We start from the raw sequence: 26097 nt of genomic DNA, 5'->3' as shown, positions 1-26097 counted from the left end.
TTTGTATGAGAGATGAATTAACAAATGTGCCGAAACATACAAAGAATATTATTATGAACTTAGAAGATAATAATGGGAACGGTTCTCATTGGGTTTGTATTTTTAATAGTCAAGACAAATATTATTTTGATAGTTTTGGTCTTCCACCACCTGTTGAAGTCATAAAATTCTTACAGAATGGTGTTTATCAAACATTTCAAGTCCAAGAATTAAATTCCAAGTGTTGTGGCCAATTATGCCTATATGTGTTATTTCAACTCAACAAAAATAAAAAATTTTATGATATTATTTTTAATCTAATATAAATGACTTATGTTGGTAAAGATGGTTCTATCTTTGGTTTATCTCAAGAACTGGATATTGATTTATCAAATTATTACACAAAGGCACAGGCTGAACGACATAAATATAATATAACCAAAAATATTAACATGAAAAATGCTTATAAATTAAAAAATTATCCAAGCCCGACTGACGCGAATGACTTGGTGAGATTAAGCGATTTATCACAATATATATCCTTAAATAAAACGGCTGTGTATTCCAAAGATACAGAAGTGTTGATATTATCTCCAGGTCATACAGAATTCACAGTTCGAATTAAAATAAATTTTTATAAAGAAGGGCGTATCGTTTGTATGAGAATAGAACAATGGGGGTATGATATGAATGATTTAGGGTATAATTGGTCATTTAAAATTAACCTCGAAGACCTGGAACAATTAAATCAGTCTCGTAAGGAAGAATATTATCCACTTGGTATCGAGAATGAGTTTTGTGGGGCTACGATTAGTAAACAACAAATAAAAGAATTTAATAAGGGTAAATATAATAATGGTTTTGCCCTTGTTTATCTCATGAAAACAGAAAAAACAGGATTATATATAATAAGTAAGGAAATACAAAATGATTTAACTATGGGAAGATGGGGAGGTGTTTCGTGCCATAATATTATTCTAACATATATTTCTAATACATAAATGACAGCAAGAAGGCTTCAAGAAAATTATCATTTCTGTGTCCAAGCATACCTTCAAGAAAAGGGTATTCGGTATTTTAATAAATATGTTCTACAACATAAGAATGAGGTATTTTCAATAAAAGATTGGCATTATGCTGATGTTGATAAACCGACAACTTTAGATTTAATTAGAATGTTAAATAATGAAAAAATTATAAAGTTAAGAAAAGGTAAGGCTCTTTTAGAAATTCAAAAGAAATTTTATTGGTTTCCTGTTGTAAAAAAATTATTTTGGATACAGGAATAACAAGAAATCCTGATGAATATATGTATAATATTCTATGGGGTGTAAGCGATTCAAGGATAGTAAGGGATGAGGAAGGAGTTGAAGAAGAGAGGGAAGAGGAGGAAAAGGAGAAGAGGGAGAAGAAAGAGAAGGAGGAAAAAGAGAAGAGAGAGAAGGAGGAGAGGGAGAAGAGAGAGAGGGAGGAAAGAGAGAAGAGAGAGAGGGAGGAGAGAGAGAAGAGAGAGAGGGAGGAGAGGGAGAAGAAAGAGAAGGAGAGGGAGGAGAGGGAGAAGAAAGAGAAGGAGGAAAAAGAGAAGAGAGAGAAGGAGGAGAGGGAGGAAAGAGCGAGACAAAATAAATATCAAAATATGGAAACCAGTGAGATTAAAAAAGATTAAGGGTATTACAGAAAATAACTCAACCCACCGAGGAGGAAAAGAAAGAATTGACAAGTCTATTTGCAATACTTTCGGCAAGACTATTGGCATCGACAAGATATGGATTTTAATTCAAGTTTTTCATTTTTTTTTTTCTTAAATAAATGGAGGAGAGAGTGAAGGCATTTCTAAGGATTCTTTATGTTTTAAAAATCAAGATTCAAATGTGCATGTTGGAAACTAAAAAGGTTTTTGCACTCTGCAGGAATTTTTCTCATAAATAAATGAGTTATTGTCTCAAATGTAAAAAGAAAACTAATACTAAAAATATTTCATATATTAAAAGTAAAAATAACAGGGTTATACAAAAAGGTATATGTTCGGTGTGTGGTTCAAAAAAATCAATTTATCTCCCAACACAAACTAGGAGGAGATATCCAAAAGTTTTTATCAGGAAGTAAATTTACAACTACTGGAATACCAGGGAATTACATCTTCCAGGGTATTCTTTCTGTGGCCCAGGCACAAACTTGGATAAAAGATTAGATGAGGCAGACAATCCTAAATCCTGGAGTAAGCCTATCAATAGAGTTGATGAAGTGTGCATGAGACACGATATTGATTATGGGAATACCACAACGTTGGAAGAAAAGCATGAAGCCGATAGAGAAATGTTGTATAATTTGTCTCTGATACAAAATCCAACCTTGAGAGAAAAAGTTGATCGGTTCATTGTGAAGAAGATGATCAGTGCTAAATTGAAACTTGGACTTGGAAATTCAAAAAACTTATAGGCTCTAATGATGCCATTAAGACTGAAGAGCAATTAGCTGATGAATTACATAAACCAATATTCACAAAGTTTCAGAGAAGGAAAGTTTATTCCAAGGAAGTAGATTATATCTGGTCTGCTGATTTGATTGAACTCAATAATGATAAGGGGTACAAGTATGCTTTAACCGTTATTGATTTGAGGAGTAGATATGCGTGGGTTGTACCATTAAAAAACAAAACAGGTAATACTCTTATGTTAGCCTTCCAACAGATATTTAATAAAAGTAAGAGAAAACCTAAAAAATTGTGGACTGATGAGGGTAGGGAGTTTTATAACAAGACATTTATGAATTTTCTAAAAATAACAGTATTACATTATACAGTACCTTTAATGAAGGGAAGGCAGTTGTTGTTGAACGTTTTAATCGTACCTTAAAAGAGAGACTATATAAAAAATTCACACAACTCGGTTCACAACAATGGTCATCTTTTATTCAAGATATTGTGGATAAGTACAATGACACGATTCACACGTCAACAAATATGAAGCCATCAGAAACATTTACAAAATTAAAATATGAAAAAGAGATTAATGTCAGAAAACCTAAGTTCAAAGTTGGTGATATCGTAAGAATATATAGGTGGAAATCTCATTTTGAAAAAGGTTATACGAAAAGATGGACCAACGAGCTTTTTAAAATTGTTGATGTAATAGATACGGTTCCTTGGACTTATAAGATATATGATTTGGAAGGGGAAGAGATTTTAGGTTCATTTTATTCACAGGAATTACAAAAGACAAAGATAAATTGAAATTTTTTGACTCCGCCCCTTTTTGGCTCCACCCACACAAGCCCCCGCCCACACAAGCCCCGCCCACACAAATCCCACACAAACCCCACCACACACCCCCCACAAGCTCCAATAAATTGAAATTTTTGACTCCGCCCTTTTTGACTCCGCCCACACACGTCCCTCCCACCGAAGCCCCGCCCACACAAACCCCACACAAGCTCCACACAACCTCCACACAAAAACTCCACACAAGCTCCACACACACAAACCCCACACAAGCTCCACCCATATTCATCATATTCACATAATTAGTGATTAGTTAATTAGTTCCCCACACACACAACATGTTTATTTAATTAAAAAATTATCCACCCATCCACACAAGCTCCACTCATCCACCCATCCCCCATCTCTCCACCCATCCATTTATCCACATAAGCCTCATCCACATTCACCCCTCCCACACAAGCTCCACCCACATAAACCCCTGCCCATATAAACCCTGCCCACATAAACCCCTCCCACATAAGCCCTGCCTACACAAGCTCCACACAAAAACTCCACACACATAAACCCCTCCCACACAAGCTCCACCCACATAAACCCCCGCCCACACAAGCCCCACCCACACAAGCCCCACCCACACACACCCCGCCCACACAAGCCCCTCCCACACACACCCCACCCACACAAGCCCCCCACCGAAGCCCCGCCCACACAAGCCCCGCCCACACAAGCCCCACCCCCCCTCATCCCCCCTGTGCGCCCCCACCTTTGACCCACCACCTCCCTCATCCCACCCCCACCCTTCCCCACACACACACATGGGGAGGGGAGGGATGGGATGAGGGGGTGATGGGTCATTGGGGGAGCGCACCTACCCCCCCCCCCCCCCCCCCACCCACCCCCCCTTTACATCTCTTTTATTCTTTTCTTGTAATTCAGAATCAAGTAATTGTAAACAAAACAAATATAATTTATTAATATTGAAAATATTAAATATTCATTTGCGAGAATGTACAATCTTTCCCAGCAATCTTCTTCAGATGCCTTGTGATTTCGAAACTCAGACACCATATTCTGTTTTGAAACAAAAAGTGGATAATAATTAGGTTCTATAAAGATAATTACATGGTAATATGAATAAGCCTCGTTGACCACTGAATTAACACACCAGGAGCCTGTCATCCTTTCAAGGTCAATAAAATGAATTCCAGTGTACTGACAAAACCACGTCCAAACTAATGATGCAACCAACATAAGGCGACATTCTAAAGAGAGAGTGATATTAATAATAATTCAGAAATATTTACCTCCAGAAAATCATGTGTTGTACGAGTGATATTAATAATAATTCAGAAATATTTACCTCCAGAAAATCATGTGTTGTACAAGATTGCTTCAACAGCTGATGTTGTGCGATAGTGCTGAAAAAAAAATAAGTCAAGGGTATAGATGAAGAGACAGACAGGGAAAGCAACACACACACACACACGCACACACACACACATACACACACACATAGACACACACACACGTGCCTCACCATTGGTTTAATTCATTCGAGATCAGAGACCAGTCATTATAAATCATTGGCCTCTTCAATAAGAGCAGAGAGAGGTAGGTAGAAAGACAGACAGAGAGAGAGGCACACACACGTGTCTCACCATTGGTTTAATTCCTTCGAGATGAGAGGACGTGATAAGACTTCATGCCACTCATTGAAAATGTCTTTCAATTCTCTTCTAAAATCATTGATCTCTTCAATAAGAGTATTAATTTCATGAACCACGTCGTGATATGTGAACTCAATTTCTTCCAATGCCCTGTCAGGGAAAAAATATATATATATCAGAATTATCATGATTTAATTAATAATCATTTGCTTCATCGTTCAAAGAGAAAAGCATACACAAACTTACCAACTCTGTAGTGGGCTGTTGGCTTCATCGGAAGAAATATCGTCCATGCCTCAGTTGTAAAAATGAAATCCCGTCTGGCAGAAACTTTGTCTGGCGAACCGCTTATAAAGCAACGATGAGGAAATTGCTTAATCATTGGGTGTGGGCACAGGAAATGACAAGCTTCTCTTAATGATCTCATCTGGCCACCGCCCGAGTTGCAAATCGTTTTTGGACATAAACCACGCCATAAAAGTTTTGATTCAAATGTTTTCAGTTCGTGTTCTGAGATAAAATATAAACACGAGACCTTGTCTCACAGAATAGTTCCTATTTTTTCACAGCATGACAGTCCAAAACCACTTCCTCATTCACACAGCACGGCCGTGTCAAAAAAACACTTCCTCATTTTCACGGCATGAACTGAAAACATTTGAAACAAAACTTTTTTTCTGGCATGGTTTATGTACAAAAATGATTTGCAACTCAGGAGGTGGTCAGATGAGATCATTAAGAGAAGTTTATCATTTCGTAATGGCACAAAAGGGGTATCTTAAAAAATATAAAGATTCAAATGTTTTGTTTTTCAATATTTTAGATGGGGATTATTGTGCAAAGAAAATTAAACTATTGAAGGAATTTGAGAATGAACAAATGTTTATAGGTTCAATGAGTGAGCTAAACAATATGCATTGGTTATTTGATAAAGAGTGTCCCGAGGCTTAGACGTTTCAGATATTTCTTTCGAATCACCTTTAACAAATCTTTATCTTGTTGTATGGGCTATTTGAATAGAGAGCCCCTAGGTTAAAAGGGGAAATAAAAAAATGACCGTTTTTACAGTCATTTTTCCCTGCTGTGCAGGGGTTTGGCTTTTTCTTGAGGCAATGTTTTATGGCCGGATGCCCTTCCTGACACCAACCCTGGTCGCCTCTTACGACACACAGGGATATGGTACACCTATTCTAACCGGGGCATACACCGGGACCAGTACACTGGCACTCATTTCGCCGACCTCGGAAGGATGGCAGGCTGAGTCAACCCCCTGGTGTTAATTCAGCAGCCAACGGGGCTTGAACTCAGGACCCTGGGATCCCAAGCCGCCACCCTAACCACTAAGCCAACACCAGGCTCCAGGTTAAAAGGGGAGACAAATAAATATACCTTGGGCTAAAAAGGGGATTTATTTTTTCAGGGAAAAAAAAAGAAAAATTTCATGGCTGAAAATCCCCCATTCATTTACATGGGGAAAAGTGAGCCAGAACCAGTATTCTTTCCCTACTAAGGTTCACTTGAGTGACCCAGCAGTATTGGCAGCGGAGGTTTTGCATTCTTCCGAGTGCTCCCCCTCTAGTTCTCCATGTTCTTGAGTTGGAGTGTTCACTAGTAGAAGCTGGTATGCACACGATTCTCCATGTTCCTGAGTTGGAGTGTTCACAAGTCGAGTCTGATATGTCAATGATTCTCCATGTCCCTGAGTTGGAGTGTTCACAAGTAGAGGCTGATACGCAGACGATTCTCCATGTTCTTGAGTTGGAGTGTTCACAAGTCGAGTAAGATACACGCATGATTCTCTATGTTCTTGAGTTGAAGTGCTCACAAGTAGAAGCTGATATGCACACGATTCTCCATGTTCCTGAGTTGGAGTGTTCACAAGTAGAGGCTGATACGCACACGATTCTCGATGTTCCTGAGTTGGAGTGTTCACAAGTCAAGTCTGATACGTGCATGATTCTCCATGTTCCTGAGTTGGAGTGTTCACAAGTCGAGGCTGATATGCACACGGTTCTCCATGTTCTTGAGTTGGAGTGTTCACAAGTAGAAGCTGATATGCACACGATTCTCCATGTTCCTGAGTTGGTGTGTTCACAAGCATAGTCTGATATGCGCATGATTCTCCATGTTCTTGAGTTGGAGTCTTCACAAGTAGAGGCTTTATATGTGCACGATTCTCCATGCAAACACCAAAAGTGGCCCGCCAGTTATTCATGCTGATGATACAGATGTCTTCGTATTACTTTTTGGTCACAGTAGTCTGTTTACAGACGTGCACATGAAATTTAGCAAGGAGTCAAACACCAGGGAAATCGAAATCGATCAGGTAAAATCAAGCCTATTGTCAAAATTGCATTCTCTCAAATTTCAAGCCAGGAATTCTGCAGATCTCTGATTGGGATGCACCGGATGTGAATCGACTTCTGCTTTTGCTGGTAAGGGAAAGGCTAAAGCACAGAAATTACTGTTGCAGTATCAAGATTTTGTGGAATCCTTCGCATCGCTTGGAAACACATGGGCAGTACCAGAAGAATTGCACAACAAACTGGAAGAATTGGTTTGCACTTTTTGTGGAAAGCGTCTGCAAAACGTCCATCTTGTTCGCTAACAGGTCAATTTCACAAAGGCTGGTAAGAAAGATTGAGCCTGATGCTTTACCGGCTTGTAAATGGACGCTTGCCCTCCATGTGTCGAGGGCAAATTATCAAGCAGTGATATGGAGACGAGCAATCTTTCAAATGCTCGACACTCCTTCTGATGGTTGTGGATGGGAAAATTAGTGAAAATTCAATTTCAATAAAGTGGTTTGCCAGTCGGCCTGCCTCTGCCCAAAACCATGGAACTGTTAAGCTGTACATGCAAGAGATCTTGTAAGATTGACTCATGTTGGTGTTTACAAACAGGATTGAAATGTTCGGATCTATGCGGGACTGAATGTGATGAAATGGCAACAGAGGAAGAACAAACTGATCTCAATGTGTCTGCTGATGATGATGATGATGATGACTCCAACGACGATTTGAAATTGTACAGTTGTGTTGCTGCAGAATTTTTTTAATGTTGACTAGACGACCCGTGAACCTGTTGGGTTCCCGTTGTGACAGCGGTTGATGAAAAAAATCATTTCAAGAAAATAAAAACAGATACCTCCAGCGAACTATACCACTGAGGTTGTTTGCATTGATCAAATACTCCCGAATAGTACTTGATTGAATCGGGAATTGATTTTTTAATAATTTTTTCTTTGCCCGATTTGAACGAAACTTCATACTGCGCACTGCAGGAGAATGCTGAGTAAGGTGGCCCTAAAATTTTTGCTCTATCATGTACCGTTTTGGCTGTATTTTGGGAACATACATACAAGATGAGAGTTTTAGTAATATTCCAGACGACCCGTGAACCCATTGGGTTCCCGTTGTGACAGCGGTTGATGAAAAAAATCATTTCAAGAAAAAAAAAGAAAGTTCCAGCAAATTAAACCGCTGAGGTTGTTTGCATTGATCAAATTCTCCCGAAGAGTACTTGATTGAATCGGGAATTGATTCTTTTAATAATTTTTTCTTTGCCCGATTTGAACGAAACTTCATACTGCGCACTGCAGGAGAATGGTGAGTAAGGTGGCCCTAAATATTTTGCGCTGTCGTGTACCGTTTTGGCTGTATTTCGGGAACATACATACATACATCCAAGATGAGAGTTTTCGTAATATATATGGATAGATAGATAGATAGATGAATGGATTGGCTATCAAGGACTACATGAGATCCGGATATGACTGCACGTTCCGAACTCCTAAGTTCCATTTTCAACTCTAACAACTGGTCTCCAAGCTAAGATCATCCGAAAAGTGACAAGTTAGCTGAGAGTGCAATCTTGAAACCGAATAGCATATTCCCTCGAATAACCACCCAGGGGCGATTATTAATTCAGGGGATTCCGACAGGGGCACTTAATTGAGAGGTGCGCTTAATCGAGGATGTACGTTACACACTATGATGTGTGACTTGAAAAGTTGAAAGAATGTTTTTTTTTTAGGAGAAAATGCGTTTTGATCATTAACGAAATTTGAAGAACATAATATTGACCACCGGTTTGTTGATGAGCTACCTTTTTCGCGCGTCCATCATACCTTTTCATTGGTGCACCAAAGCGAGTATTTAAAACCATATTTTACTTGTTTTGGCCATGCGAGTATTCGGCACTCTTCAGCTGATAGACTATTAGTCGAACGTCATACCTTGCCAGCCGGATCGTGAAAGTCTTTGGCCAAAACTTCCCCTGACAAACAAACCCCACAAAAACGTGGCAATAATTTTGGCCGTTCAAGAAGGTTTTTTTTTTATTTCTGAACCACAATAGTCATATGTCATATGCAGCCTGTGACTGCTGGTTGCATCATTGCTGGGAGCACACCCATGCTATTGATGCAGTGCCCCCCCCACAGCCCCCCTCCCCTGTTTCCAGTAAGCTGGTACTCATTTTGCCGACCTCGAAAGGACGATAGCCTAGTTGCGTCAACGCACCTGAATCTATTTAATGGCACGATAGGGGCTCAAACTCAAGACTCTTAAGATCTTAAGCCAGCCACCTTAAAAGTTAAGCCAACATGCACCAGGGTTACCACAATAGCCGATAAGCATATATTAATATTTTATTGGTACTTTATTTTATACCATATGTCCCTCCGTAGTCCCAGTTGGAGGTAGGTGACCCAATGACCGAAACAGCAGACCTATGAGCCTTGTCGGTGAACGGCGTTCTCTTGCAGGATGATTGTGCCTGTGGTCACTCACCGGATTCTGAAAAATACAGATCCAGTGAGGGATCCTGGATTATTACCCCACACACACCGAGCGCAAAGCAGGGTTAAGCAATCGGTTTACTTTGTCCATAAATGACGTTTTATGATTGTGGAGCAACTTGATTTCAATGAACATGAATCTGTAAACGAACCTGTAGTTTAACATTACTTTTGCTCTGGATTTGTCCTGATCGCGCATGTGGTGAGAAGAGTGAGATAATTTTAATACTCTGTCTGCCCGTCTTACACTGTAACAAAATTGAAAATACTTCCAAACAGGAAACACTGTTTTTAGCGACGTCATAAAGGACACAAACAACAGGCACAAATAACTAATGTAACGTGTTAGATACGGTGGTGTGGAAGACGCTGCATCAATGGCGGTAAACTTCCTAAAAAATAATTTCTACAACCTTCAAAATCTTTATTTTATTTAAATTGAATTATATACTTGAACACTGTAAACCACAAACACCTTTTTGACACTTTCAAAACCCTTCTGTTTAGCAGTACTTGGACCCTTCAACAAGAAGTCAAAACCCTTCTGTTACTTGGACAAAATATTACAATTGAGCATTTTACATCATCTCAACCAACCAAATACGTTTGCTGCTCGCAGATCTCACACATGTCCTTTTTTCTCTCTCTCTCAAGACTGCATGGGATAAGGTGTTCTATGAACTGTCTCGTCCAGTTATTACTGTTATTATTGATGATTATTATTTGTATACAAATGCTCGCTCATGGAATCGTAAGCAGTATATGACGTCCACCAAATCCCCCCAATTATCCGCATCAGTTCAGCCTGTTGAATACCGGACACAGGTGTAAGGTATATTGCTGAGGCAGTTTCAGATCCAGACCTCATTCAAAAGGTATATGCCAAGGTAGAATCGCATCCCAAAAGAGCCCTCCATGACCATGCAGGTGAAGTCGTGAGTGATTAATCATAGGTTCGGGGTGAAGAAACATGTAACGGCCGGTTAGAAGATGTTAAAGATCTCACGATATCATTAAATTCAAAAGCTTTTTTCAATGATCAATATATTATGCGGAGGGATTGTTTTGAAATGCCGACAACCTGTTACGGGAGACATCCTGTGTGGTATCCATATGCCAAGCTCGTTCCCATTGGGGTCACCCGAGTGCAGGACTGTCTTTTTCAAGAAAGGCCTTTCCACCCACACGGATTGACGTGGGAGGGGAACGAGACATGGAGCAGAAAGAACCGGAAAAGCTTTTTGCACCAACAGCGTTACCAAGACCTTCAACAAGAACAAATCAATGAATCCTCAACCACTCCCTCCTTCCTCTGGGAAAACAACCCACGCGGCTCTCACCAACGTGACTCCTGGCGCAAAACGTGGTTCTGCATTGCTTACCCATCGTGAGATAATAATAATAATAGCATACGATTTCCCTTCCAAGGACCTTCAATGCAAGAAGAGGCCTTACTAGGCCCAACAAAGCCTGCACTGTTATTACCAACCTATGGTTGTTTGTCCATGCTCTATCCTTTTAAAATTCCGAGCATCAAGCAAGGAAGTAGCACGTACCATTTTTAAAGTCTTTGGGATGACTCGGTTGGGGTTCAAACCACTGACCTCCCAGATTCAGAACAAACACTCGAACCATTATGCCGCAGAGTTTGATTGCTGGACCCTGCTCGCTCGTTGAAATACTGGACCTTGCTCACACACCGTTACGACAGAATTTTGACCCTCCAGAGGTACATGTAACAATTTGTTGATGGTTTATAATCTGCCTCTTAGCATGTTCATCGTGCTGCTGGAGATTACCTGGGGTGGTTTGCCATTGCAGGAATTTGGATTTTGGCCAGGGCGGCTGGCACGCAATGGCCACCTATTTGCTAAAAGACAACATGGGATCTTTAACATCCATCAGCAGCAAACGCTGGCACACTGAACCTTAAATTAACAGGTGGGGCACCCCTTGATTAACATCCTACCTGTGAAACACCAATGTAATATATTTGCTTGAGGAATCAAACCCAGACAAGACAGCACGACCTCTGAGTTATCCTGTTAGCAGCCACCACCACACAACGGTTTCCTTCTTTTACCTCTCCTCAAACTTTCTCCCTATCTCACACACCTGCCCTTATTTTTCATCTCCTATCAATCCCCCCTGCCTTTCCTTTACTTTGTTTTAATTTATTCAATTTAGCCACCTGGTGCATGTTTAATCATAGACACCCCCTTGTAGTGTCGAGAGGCTAGCCTTGGCAAAGCTCGAATCCTGCAGTGGGAGAGAGTGAGGAGGGAAGAAGGGGAGAAAGGATAGGACTTGGGAGGGCGTGTCCTCGGTGAGATCATGGCCTTGGAATTTTGTGCAGCTGGAAAGGCGCGCTTTGGCATTCCTCAGCTATAATTATGGGAACAGTCGTCACGTGGACTCAAATTCTGTGCACGCAGGATTAGGTTCTCCTTTCCTCACTCAGCACGAGGACGTGGGACTCGGTGACGTGCATGCCAAGCGTTATCTGCCATGTTAAAAAGTGCAGGTCATGCCAAGAGCTCACAGTTTGGTTTGAGGTGTGCATTAAGCAAGCGTGCCGTGTGCCGTGCCAGCAGTGAATGCTAGTACTGCAGCAAGCAGTCCTTCATGGCATCTCATGAAGGTGGAAATGTATTAGCCGGTTATGCGAAAAAAACAGTAAAAAAGAAAGTAAAAGAACAACCCGTGGGAACAGCCAATCTGATTCTGCAAAGCATCTCCCCCACCTGCAGGCAGGAATCACAATTGCTTCCTTCTGTGCCTTCAGAAAGTATTCACACCCGATGACTCTCGTCACATTTTGTTGTGTTACAGCCTGAATTTTGTCACTGATCGACACAAAATAGCCCATAATGACAAAGTGAAAACATGTTTAAAGAAATTTTTATAAATGAATTTAAAATGAAAAGCTCAAATGTCTTGCATAAAGAAGTATTCAACCTCTTTGCTTATTAACTTATTAACGCAAAACATTTCAGCTTTTCATTTTTTATAAATTTGTAAAAAAAAAAACTATCTCAAAACATCTTTTCACTTTGTCATTATGGGGTATTTTGTATCGATCAGTGACAAAAAATTTAAATTTAATCCATTTTAAATTCAGCCTCCAACACAACAAAATATGATAAAAGTCATGGGGTGTGATACTTTCTGAAAACACTGTGAATCAACGAACTTTCAACTCAATACAATGATATGTAACATAACTTGAAACACGCAAGGTAGGTTTAAAAAAAAAGGCAGGAAAACTTTTTTATGGCCCACAAAATAAGAAAATGAAACTCCAACTGAAGATTTAAAATAATAAAATATTTGTGCTTTATTAATGTTTGCAATGACTTGGGATGAACAAAGCATGACTAATGAAATTGATTTAGGTTTTTGTCAAAACAAGAGACAAAACACTGAGGTTAAACTAGAATTTATTTTGCGTGAATACAAGCTGAACAAAGCACTAACATTTAATCACTATAACGTTAACATAATACAACACTACAAAAGCACATATCTCTGTCACATAATGCCTGATCCACGAGAACATATCAGGCCCCATACATTTTCGAAATGTCATGCTATACAGTACCATATCGTTTTTGGCCCAATCTCTCAATGGTGAAGAATTACTTTAAAATTAAATAATCCTCGGATCCAGATCCAGATCTTCACCAAAATCTAATCAGTTCGTCCTCGGATCAAACAAACAAACAAACAGACAGAAATGGGTGAAAACATAACCTCCTTCACCTTCGGTGGGGGAGGTAGTCAGCACAAACCATGAACCAAAATAAAGTTTACACAAATACAAACTAATCAAAGAGTAATATTTCATCAGAATAAAGTTTACATAAATACAGCCTTAATAAGCACAAACTATGAACCAAAATATAGTTTACACAAATACAAACTCATCAAAGAGTAAAATTTAACCAGAATATAGTTTACATAAATCCAGCCTTAATAAGCATGAACTGTGAACCAGAATAAAGTTTACATTAATACAAACTAATCAAAGAGTAACATTTAACCAGAATAAAGTTTACATAACTACAGCCTGAACAAGCACAAACTATGAACCAGAATAAAATTTACATAAATGCAGCTTTAATAAACGCTAACATTTAACCAGAATAAAGTTTACATTAATACAAGACTAATAAAGCCTGGGTGCAGGGACAGATCACAGAAAGGGCAGAGGGTACAATACCCATCGAGGAGGGGGATAAAAGACAGAGACCACCGACTTGTCCGCAGGGCCAGATTTACCTTTTGTGGGTCTGATGCCAAACAAATTTGTGGGCCCAATTCGCCCATGGGCTCCCATTCCTCATCATTGACAGTGCAGTGACACACATGTCAGTATATGATAGTAGTGCAGAAATGAAATGTAAACTGCTACATGACAAAATAATTATGTGGCATTTAAAACATATTGTTGTGGGATTGATTTATTGGGGCTAACTTTGCATAGTATATGGTAGTTATCATAAATTGCAATAAGCATGAAGTAATTTAATTGTGATCCAAGATATGCATCATTTTATGTTGAGAGAGATGTTGTCTACCCACCCCAATGATTGTCTAAAACCACCATTCCTTAATTACCCCTTTTTAATGTTCTTACCTTTGTAAACTGTCTTTTATGTGCTTTAAAGCATTCCGATACCAAAGGCATAATTATTTTGTCGGAATATTTTGGTTCGCGGAAAACCAATGATAGAAAACACAGAAACGAGCTGATACATTTAACAGGGGATTTATTTACAGTAGGGAAAGGGGAGACACAGAGCAGAATGAACACCGAATATAGTCATGCAATGTACAAAGAGCAAGCATTAAACAATTTCTATTTACAGATGGGCCCACAAATACACACACACACACACACACACACACACACACACACACACACACACACACACACACACACACACACACACACACACACACACGAAACGGTGGCCACGGCCTTTATTGAGGCCTTCAGCTCAGAGGGAAAGGCGAGCTGAAGACCAGAGCCTGCAGTTGGACCTGTCCACCTCGATCAGGTCTGTTGAGCTGGTGGGGTGGCGGGACTCAGACCTGTAGCAGCCCAGGCGTCCACACGACCGGGCTCCCGGCGAATGGAAGCCGGCAGGGTGAAGACTGGCAAGACGAAAACTGGCTTTCAAAAGAAGAACCACCCCAAGCGAAAACGGAGCCTGCCCTTTTATCCTCCCCCCTCTGTCAGCCGAACCTTGGTTGTCGTGGTCTATCTCTTTCCTCATTGGCTGGTTTTGGCGCGCAGAATCTCTCTTCGCCTTCCCCAATTGCCAAAATGAGCGGCAAGTCCGTGGATTGGCCCGGGGGCATGGTGACGTCATGGGGGCATGGTGACGTCATGCGGACCACCTTTCTCACTGTGGCGGGGTCTGATTCAAAAAAGTCAGCAATCCAGACATCATTGGTATCAGTTTGGGAACTAGGAGGCTTCATTGTTGCCGTAATTGTGCAATCGGCCTGGCAGGAATCTGGTACTCTCCGCTCGGGATACGGCTCTGATCCGGCTCGGTAATGGCCGGGATCACGCCGAGGGTGAATTTCCCCGGTACTTTGGACGACGTGGGTATTTAGGTAAATTGAAATTGGCAATCGACCCTATCCCACGTGGTCGACCTATTGGCGATCTTCGGTCCGATAAGGGACCCGTCAGCTCCGGAGTTATCCGTGGTGATGACCTATAAATTCCGGGTGTTCAGGGGAGCCGACTCTACTGCTCCACCTGGCAGGCGTGCTCGCCACCGAAACTCGGCTCCATAACAATACTACTCCAGCAGAAACACGGCACAGACACAGCGCGGATATGGCAGGACACAGCATGGACATAACGTGGCATGGATATGGCACAACATAGAATGGACACCACTGAGGCACACTCGGATACCTTGGACAAAATGAGCGACGAATGCGATCGCAGGCTGACCAGGTGTCTTGTATATTGTGGGATCGCCCCATTTCATACTTCCCTGGGATGCCATTTGTGTCTGTTATTCCTTGATCATGATTGTTGGTTATTTCCATATATATATATATATATATATATATATATATATATATATATATATATATATATATATATATATATATATATATATATATATATATATATATATATATATATATATATATATATATATATATATATATATATATATATATATATATATATATATATATAATAGCCTCTTATCTCTCCTGTCCCTAAAAATAACTTCATAAATAGGGCACTTAGTTTTAACGGTCCTTAATTCTGGAATTCTTTGGAATCACATGTTAAACAAATAATTAGGACATACTATAACTATTGTGCGTGAAATAATGTGATGGAGCTGCAGACTTTTTCCCCCTTTTCCCCCTTCTTTTTGTTGTCCTTTTCTTCTTGTCTTTTCCCCATTTCTGACTTTTCAATGATTAAGATTTGTATCAGGGACAGAAATTATATAAGCTTGCTTTCTTTTTTTTTATCAGGTCCATCCATGATAATGTATGAAATAAATTGTGGAACATTTGTACACCGCTCCTTCCCAATTCCACATCCAGGCAATGCATGACATCATCGCCGGAAGGAATGGAATACGTACTCTGTTTTTACTCTGTTTGTTTGATTGTTTGTTTTTCTTGTTTGTCCGGGCGATATCTCAGCCATCCTCTGAGCAAGGAAGCTGAAATTTGGGGGCAAAAGTGAAGATGTGCTTTGGCCAAAACGGTATATTTTATTTTTTGATTAATTAATTAATTGATTAATTACTTAATCATTATCGGTTTATCATTTACTTTTTTCTCATCTGGGCAATATCTCAGGCACCTTTTGAGATAGGAAGCTGATATTTGGACACGACAGTGAACAAGTGATGTGACTATAAAGGGTATTTTTTTATTTATTGATTTATCAATTAATTGATCAATTATTCATTTTTCAATGAAATAATTTTCAAAAATTTACAGATTCAGATGAAACACTGGTGGTTGTGGAATGCTATTAACCAATTAATTATGAAATTGATAATATTACGATTATTATTTATTTATTTTAATTATGAAATAAAACAATCAATTATTGTACACTGCTCCCTCCCAATTCCATCCCCATGTGCTTGCTGAAAGGCGGTATCTCCAAGTCGCCGCGCGCCCAGGCAATGTCGCGTGCTGGAGAATATATTAGTTATTTATTTTGCACGTGGGTGGTGTGCTTTGAATGTACCTCTACTTGTTTGTATTTGTTTTATTCTTCTACTAGCTTGTAAGCCTGGTGTTTGTTTCGTGGTTGGAGTGGCTGGTTTAGGATCTTAGAGTCCTGAGATCTTGGCCTGAGTCCTGAGTCCTAAATTTAAAAAGGATTTGCATATTAGAGTCCAATCCCATTGGTTTCTGAATTAACACCAGGTGGGGTTGACTCAGCCTATCATCCTTCCAAAGTCAACAAAATGAGTACCAGTTTACTGGAAGAAGGGCACAGCATCAGTGGCACAGCTGTGCTTTCAAGAAATGACAGCTACCTGGCAGCCAAGCTGCCATATGCAAAACCGAACTACTTGTTTGCATTATATGACTTTTTAGTTTTTTTAATTATTATTTTTCTTCTTTGTTCAACATTAAAAGTTATTTTTCTTGTTTGTTTGAAATGTGGAAATAAACTACTGCGATTACAACTACTGCAAAAATTTCCCAGTGATCGAAGACTTGTGGAGGTTTTTGTGCAAACCCCACATGCAGGATCGCATTCACGTGAACCACAGACATTACAAGGACGCAGGAGGAGGCCATTTGGCCCATCACATTTGCACAATCGTGCCAATATCCCCTGTCCCCACTACTTCTAGATACCTATCGAACTCAATTTTAAAACTGTCTACTTGAAATAAAATAAAAACAATTAAAGGCAATGGACAAACATATTGGGTCTGGGATTATGAGCAAACGTTACCTGCATCATAGTCAGGGGTTCAGAGGGGAACACTAACAGGATAACCCAAAGGCACACAATGTGCATCACAGTGAGACGCATTGAGTCGGACACAGGCTCAAACAAACAGAAACGTGAGTGAGTGTGAAAGCCTTGGGTAACACTGTAAGTATGGTGGAGTTCAGCGCCACGCCTTTGTGAGCTCACAATCCGAATGTGTGATGGTCACATTCACAGACAAGCCCATGGGATGCCTCAAGGTCGTGCTGTGCTCGTCCCAAGGAAACGTACAACATGAACGAAAACTATCATTATCAACCCTACCGAGTCCCGCCAACCAAAGCCAGCACCCAGTGACCGATGGTTACCTATGTTTCTCCAAGTGATCTGTGCTCCCTCCCCATAATGTTCCCAGAATATTTCACCGCGTACTATCACAAGCTACGTCACATGGCAAATAACCGGTTTAAGATTAATCGATTTGTTATTTTTTTAATAAAAGGATAGTTTCTGACACCAAATAACGACCTCAGGTGTGCCTTCATTTTTCAATCAGCACAAAAGTTTTCCAGTCGGTAATACGTTAGAATCTCAATTTGTTGTACAATTCACTTTGAATGGATGAAAAATATCGTGACACACCTGGCTGAAGGTACAAATCGAATTAGGGTCAAATATAGGATCAATTTTGGTCGTGGATGCCATCAAATTTGACCACAAAGGAACTCTTTTAAGAAAAGGTGTTTGTGGTTAAGAGGGTGAAACGTACAAAGGGCAATCGGCAAGTCAGCGGCGTGGAACGTGGAAAATGAATAAGAAAAAAAAACAATATGTTGCCATTAACAAAACTTATTTTTCTGCAAACATTTTCTTTGCTGCAGGAATGCCAATGTCGACCAGCAACACCATGGCAGCTCTGTCTCTCTGTCTCTCTGTCTCTCTGTCTCTCTGTCTCTCTGTCTCTCTGTCTCTCTGTCTCTCTGTCTCTCTGTCTCTCTGTCTCTCTGTCTCTCTGTCTCTCTGTCTCTCTGTCTCTGTCTCTCTGTCTCTCTGTCTGTCTGTCTCTCTGTCTCTGTCTGTCTCTGTCTCTGTCTCTGTCTCTGTCTCTGTCTGTCTGTCTCTGTCTCTGTCTGTCTGTCTCTGTCTCTGTCTGTCTGTCTCTGTCTCTGTCTGTCTGTCTCTGTCTGTCTGTCTCTGTCTCTCTCTGTCTCTGTCTCTGTCTCTGTCTCTGTCTCTGTCTCTCTCTCTCTCTCTCTCTCTCTCTCTCTCTCTCTCTCTCTCTCTCTCTCTCTCTCTCTCTCTCTCTCTCTCTCTCTCTCTCTCTCTCTCTCTCTCTCTCTCTCTCTCTCTTTCCACTACCGCTTTGGAGTAGGCCCTGCGAGGCCTACGTTTTGAACCATGCAAGAACCTCAGAGCTACAGAAGACAATTTCAACAACAAAAGACTGGATTTGTCAAGCAATCGGCAAAACATGGTCACCGATGACAGTTTCCAACAGGCACGGCCTTTTCCCTTGTCGGGTGCTCAGGCCTTATGCCGATCATGAAGATTCCCCCAGCAAAGGTGAAACCAAAAACTCAGGATAGCTTTCAGGATACAGCCCAAAACGCTAGGCCTGATAAGGCCTGCTCCAAACTGGCGGGGTAACTTTTCCATGGTTCCATGACGATGTGACTTCTTAGCGGAGCATACATCATGAGAGGCAATCGATTTTGCGAATGAACTCTTTCAAGACTGAAAAAAAGATTTAAAAAATTATAAAGCAGCCAAGTGTTTTGGATGAAGCAAAACAACCCTAACCCTGGGTCGAATTTGTAAAGGCCCTCGCATTGCTTGATGTCAAGTTACACATTCTTAAAGGGAGCGTCTCTGTGGTGGAAGAATGCGGTAAATGGGACGATTATCATTCTGATGGAAAGCCTTGAATTCGCAGACATGTATATGGACTGTAAATAATTCTTTAGGTGGAGTAAAGGTCTGCATTCTTTCTGCAATGTTGTTATAGATTTTCCCAATTGCCGAAGTATTTGTACAGAAAGCAAGCGTCAGCTCAGTGTCACTCCAATAACATTCTTTTTATTATGTGAGAAGGTTGAGGGGAGGGGAAGTGGTTGGTGAGTTGGCTTCTTATTCAAAACATAATAAGATATAGCAGTTGGCTAAACCTGGACACAAGCTCTCGGGCAGCCAGGATAGTCGAGAGGAAGGCACCTTTGCCTCTGAGCTGTCGAACCTGGGTTTTAATGTCGGCCCAGTTATAAACTGTATTCCTGGTATTTCAGGCCAAGGCAGGCCGAGGCATCAACCAGTGTGACCACTCCTCATTTTCATAAATGCCAAGGTGAGCCAATGAAAAAAACCAAGAATTCACAAGGTTTCGGAAAAGCGATGAAAATAGAAAACCTATACGCCATATATAATATATATATACCGATAATAGAAAACCTATAGAATACCAAGACGCCAAGGTGAACAACGAATAGCCAAGATCTTGTGAAAAAAGCCAAGGAGTGGTCACACTGGCATCAATGTGGGTATCGTCCCTCGGATGAATGTTAAACTGGGTGGCCCATCTGCTGGCATTAGTTGATGAACGTTAAATATCCCAGGGTGGTCTTCAGGAAGAGTAGTTGAGCTGTTGCTGGTAACCTGGTGAAATTCCAAATTTGTGCTCTAACCTTCAAGGTGCATTGCATCAGCGGCATAGCCGCACCCCCAGAAATTATGTTATGCTATCCTCAGCCACATGCTGCATAGGAAAGAAGAAAAAGACAAGCTACGTACACCATTCTCATATTATTCTGCAACACTTGCATAAAAACTACACAAACTTTATAAAGATATCAATCGTGAAAGGATATATCAGTTGCCTGGTGTTGGTTTAATGGTTTGGGTGATGGGCTTGGGATCATTGGATCCTGAGTTCAAACCCCATTTGGCTGTTGAATTAATACCAGGTGGGGATGGCTCTGCCCCTCATCCTTCTGAAGTCAGCAAAATGAGTGCCAGCTCGCTGGTATACTGTGTCGGAGTGGCGACCCATCCAGGATTGTGCCCAATAGCCAAGGAGACTGCTTAGGCAGCACCAACACTCTGCACAGAGTATGGTCCCAATGGAATCATGAGAGGACAGGCCATTGATTTCATTTATCAAGACACTTGTCTATTATTTGCTAATCTCATTCTCACTTAATGTCGCAAGACAACCACAATGGTTCAGGAATAGTTAACTGACTTTACCTTTTAATGGAGAAGTAAAAAATGTAGCCAAGGCTCCAGCAAAATGACCAACTCCTTTCAAGGGATAGCAGGAATTTTTTAAGTCCACGAGCCAAATGCAGAAAGGACAACCAGCTTCACGTCTCCACCTCAATGATGTGCTCTGAGATGTGGCGCACCCTGCTGGTGATGTGGCGCACCAGGACAGTTTTCAATTGGATGTGACCCCACAGGAAAATAAATCCATGAGCAGATGGCTCCCTGTACAACTCAATTTGGCACGATGTTTGCCAAAACCTTTCCGGTCAGGTCAGGAATGGGAGCATGCACCAGAGCAGGGTGTCGCTGCATCCACTTTCCTCTGGTACACCAGGGTCCTCTGTCTGGCCATCCCCCAGGCAGATGCCTGGGCCATCCCCATCTCTTTGAGATGCTGATCAACCTGCTGCAACCTCGAGGCATGTGATCAGCCCATTGGCCGCTTCTACTCATGAGGCTCCCTCACTGAGAGAATCTGGTGAGCAGGATCAGTATCAGGAAAATGAGGCACATGTCCATACAGCGGCAGTTGACGCTCACGGACCATGCAGGTAACAGATCTCATTTGAGTCTCCCTCATCAACCGCTCATTGGACACAAAGTCCGACCAGCAATAGTCAAGGATTCTCCGAAGAGACCTGGTACCAAAGAAAGTAAGTCAGATCTCAGATCCCTGGTCAGAATCCAAGTGTCACATCCATAGAGCAAGACTGGAAGCACAAATAACCTGAAGACTCGGACTTTCATCCTCCTGCACAGGCACTGATAGCACCACACCCCATGGTCAAGTGAATCGATCACTCCCCAGGCCTGGCGCAGACGTCTATTGACCTCTGGCTCACAGCCGGCAGCGACATGAATATTACTGTCAAGGCAAGTGAATCTCTCCGTGACCTCATCACCCTCACCAAAAACAGGTACAGACTAGAGGGGGAGCACTCGGGAGAGTGCAAAACCTCCGCCGCCAATACTGCTGGGTCACTCAAGTGAACCTTATATCTTATTCATTAAATATGATGTCAACAGTGCTGACAGTTATAGTTCTTTTCACCATTTTTTTGGGGAGGCGGGGGGTTGGAAATCACTGAAAACATGTAAAAATGAAAAAAAAAATCGAAATTTTGTTGAAAAAAAAGATGCTAAAAAAATTTTTCTCTAACAATTTTTTTGGGGGGGGGGTTGGAAATCACTGAAAACATGTAGAAATGCAAAAAAAAATTTTGGTTCTTTTTTTGGGGGGGGTAACAATTTTTTGGGAGGGGTTGGAAATCACTTAAAACATGTAAAAATGCAAAAAAAAAATTTTTTCTCAAACAATTTTTTGGGGGGGTTGGAAATCACTTTAAATATGTGGAAATGCAAAAAAAAATTTTTTTTCTCTAACATTTTTTTTTGAGGGGGGTAACAATTTTTGGGGGGGTTGGAAATCACTTAAAACATGTAGAAATGCAAAAAAAAATTCTCTAAATTTTTTTTGGGGGGGTAACAATTTTTTGGGGGGAGGGGGTTGGAAATCACTTAAAAGATGTAGAAATGCAAAAAAATTTCCTCTATTTTTTGGGGGGGGGGTAAAAAAAAATTTGGGAGGGGGGGTTGGAAATCACTTAAAACATGCAGAAATGCAAGAAAAAATAAAAAATTCTCTAACAATTTTTTTTTCGCGGGGGGGGGGGGGACCAAGTCCAAAATTTAATAGCAAGATCCTTGGACCGTACCTAACCCCCCCAACCAAGTTTCGTCGAAATCCGTCGAGGAGTTTTTCCGTAATACTGTTCACAAACAAACAAACAAACAATGGGGTGAAAACAGTAACCTCCATCCATCTTCGAAGATGGCGGAGGTTAACAAGATAGCAGCATCCAAGGTGTCATTGAAAGCCTGGATCTTAGTTTTGACCCAGGAAACCCATAATCCGAACGGCTCCAACTCCTCATTCAGCACTTCAAAGGCCCCCAAAAGGATATCCAAAATCTCTGCAAACATGACTGCATCATCTGAGAAATCAAGGTCAGAGATCTTGTCATTCCCAAACGATGCACCGCAGCTTGATCTCTCTGACATCCTCCCCAGAATCCAGTCCATACAAGTGCTGAAAAGTGTGGTGGCCAGTACACACCCCTGAAGAACTCCAGTAGCAGCTGCAAATAAGTCGTAGATGGTATCAGCACATCTCACAGCACTCTCAGTATCAGAGTATAGTTCAGACATCAGATTGATCAGTTTTGGTGGCACCCCACGAAGACCAAGAATCCTCCAGAGGACATCCCGATTCACTGAATCGATCGCTTTACAGAGATCAACATAGGCTGCAAGCAGCCCCTGCCCTTACTCTTGTCTGTGTTCAGTGAGGACCCGAAGGGTAAGGATACTGTCAATCGTTGACCTCTTTGGTGTAAAGCTTGACTGCTCTGGATACTGGTGCTCAAGCAGATGGTGGCGAACCCTATCAAGAATTATCCAAGCAAAGACCTTGCCCGGCACTGAGAGCAGCGTCACCCCTCGGTAGTTGTTGCAGTCCTAGTGATCACCCTGTCCTTTCCAGAGAGGGAAAACAAGGCCCCTCTTCCAGTCAGTTGGGATGATGCCTGTGTACCAGGCAAAACATATAACTGCATGCAACGACAGGAATTCAGAATTTCCTCCAGCCTTGAGAAGTTCAGCATGGATGCCACAGATCCCTGGAGCTTTACCCCATTTCAAGCAGTTCGCCGCGGCCTGTGTTTCCACAAACGATGGTGGACCACAGTTTATTGGAAGGTCAGCAAGAGGGATTGTAACACCCCTGACCTCCAACTTAGCCTGGTACAGCCGCTTAAAGTAACCAGCCCCGGGGCCTTCACTTTGGACTGCTCTGTCAAGGGCCCACCACCTGCTGCTCTAACTGCAGTACACGAGTGACGGGCTTGGAGGAACACAATACACGAATTCCGCTGTAAGCAGGATGAGAATTAATTGACCCAACACAGGTTCCTCACTCATAGGCCTCCTTGTCCACCCTTGGCGCATGTACAGTTTTACGCCTCAATGCCCTGAACAGCTCAGCTCTGCCGTTAAGCCTGGCCCTGTGACTGGTAAATGGTATCCCTAACAGCTTGTGAGACAAAATTATTCTTCACCCTCAAGTGAGTTCCAAGACATTCTCCAGCAAAATCAAGGACGGTGGTCTTGAAAGCACTCCACAACTCCTCAGGATCCCCCGAAGCACCCAGAACCACCCCCGCCAAATCTCCATTCAAGCTCTTCGCAAACTCCTCAACTACCCTCTTATCCTTGAACTTGCCAACATCCAGCCTAGGCTGGGATGGTACCATTCTCCAGGATTTAAGCTGTAACTTCAGACTTGCTACCACATGCCTGTGGTTGGTATTGAGGAACTGAGCACTCCAGTAGACCCTGCAGTTCTGGATCATCCTCTGGCAGTCATCAAGGAGCACTTGGTCAGTCTCCTTTACCACCCCACCATTGTTGGAATACCAAGTCCAGCGATGAGCCTGCGGGCGCTGAAACCATGAACCAGCCACTCTCAGTCCATGACTTGTTGCAAAGTCAAGGAACTTAGTGCTACTCTGGTTCACAGTTCCAGACCCATGGGGACCAACACAGATCTCATCACCTTCCCTATCAGTTCCCGTCGATGCATTGGAATCCCCCAAGACGAGAAGAGTATCTCGCCTGGGGCACTGATCAACCACAGACTCGAGCGTGGCGTTCTTCACGGTGAGACCACCTGCCTCAATCGGAACATTCACAGACACTAGGGAAGCAACACCCAAGAAGTGACGAATCCTTCGTCTCAAAATATGTTTGTTGATCAGTGTTACCTCAATTATCATTGAAGTCAGCTTGTTGGACACAGCTGCAGCAACTCCTTGGGCATGGTAACCATCACAGCGACCAGACCAATAGTAGGTGAAACCACCCGCCATTATCTCACCACTATCAGGTCTCCGAACCTCAGAGAGTGCTGCAATCCCGATGTTCAAACGCTTGAGCTCAGATGATAACAGAGACAAGTGATCATCCTCTCTTAGAGATAGGACATTCCAGGAACCCACCTTAAGGGACCGCCTCAGGTTAACCCAAGGAGATCACTGTCTGATGGACCACACCTCAGCACCACCCCGACACACACTACCGAAATCTGACCCGGGAAGGTTACCCCGTGGTTTTCCTCCTATCATCAAAGAGTGGGGGTCCCGAAGGCTTTGCCCCAATCCCATCATCTGCACAGCTGCACTGTGGAGGGAAGCTGCATAGGATGTACTCCCAGAGAGTGGGTTTTCAATTTTCTTTGTGTTTTGCAGTGAAGGGTTTTCTGGTGGCTGGAGTGCAAAGCCCTCATTAGGGCATCATCAGGGCAACATAGCAAACCTTCATTTACTTGTGACTGAAAACCTTTCAGTTATAAATCAGATACTGTGTGACACCAAACCATGAGTGGTGAAAGCGTCGGCGCCATGTCCCACACAGCCCTTGCTGCAGGACACCCGGAGAGATAAGTGCCGCCTGCCACGCGGAACATTATTTCCTGGTTTACCAAACACATTGTCGAGTCATCAATGGTTTGCAGTCAGGCGCAATGATGATAACGAATGTCATTCTCTGACCTGAGATGAACGTCGTGATGTCACCACCACAACACACGCCCTGTTAGTTTAAGTGGATGTTATTTTCTCTTTACATTCTGAACTTGAGCCATTTCTCACGCGCCACACACGGACTCTCTACGACAGCCCTGGGTGTGAGTTTGTGTGCTTGTGGCAGAAAGAAATCAATCCTGTCACACACGGACCGGCCACGGGAGCCCCCAGGTGCGATCTTGCACACATGCGGCAGACGGTGATATATCAGAGGAACAGGCAGGGAAGGGGGGGGGAGGGGTGAAAGAAAAAGAGCTATAAATAACCAACTCAACACAGAAGTGGTGTGTGTGTGTGTGTATGTGTATGTGTATGTGTATGTGTATGTGTGTGTGTGTTTTTGTGTGTGCGTGTGTGTGTGTGTGTGTGTGTGTGTGTGTGTGTGTGTGTGTGTGTGTGTGTGTGTGTGTGTGTGTGTATGTGTGAGAGAGGCTCCACGCTTTCGCTTCACTATCCCACTATGTATTCACTTTACCAGTGTGGGGTGTGTGTCACGAACACAACTACTTCTTTCTCACCTCGATCTCTTCTTACACATCCTCCAATCTTTCACTTCTTTGGGTGTCTGGATC

The 26097-nt window shown here is 42.0% G+C and overlaps 1 long non-coding RNA gene across 2 annotated transcripts; it reads right to left on the bottom strand.

Annotated features, from left to right (window-relative positions):
• Window positions 1-4079: 4079 nt before the first annotated feature.
• Window positions 4080-6366, bottom strand: LOC147009588 (uncharacterized). 2 transcript variants are annotated; one of them, XR_015052935.1, is made up of 4 exons: window positions 5116-6366; window positions 4861-5019; window positions 4563-4620; window positions 4080-4273 (listed from the first exon to the last, which is right to left on the bottom strand). It is a non-coding gene; the product is annotated as an uncharacterized LOC147009588 (long non-coding RNA). The 2 variants fall into 2 exon arrangements; XR_015052934.1 differs by having other exon boundaries at window positions 4861-6366.
• Window positions 6367-26097: the final 19731 nt, after the last annotated feature.

This window comes from Eptatretus burgeri, chromosome 17 (assembly GCF_056783735.1).
Source record: "Eptatretus burgeri isolate ZD-2024b chromosome 17, Ebu_testis_v1, whole genome shotgun sequence".
Lineage (NCBI taxonomy): Eukaryota > Metazoa > Chordata > Myxini > Myxiniformes > Myxinidae > Eptatretus > Eptatretus burgeri.
This window is presented reverse-complemented; position numbering and strand designations above follow the sequence as displayed.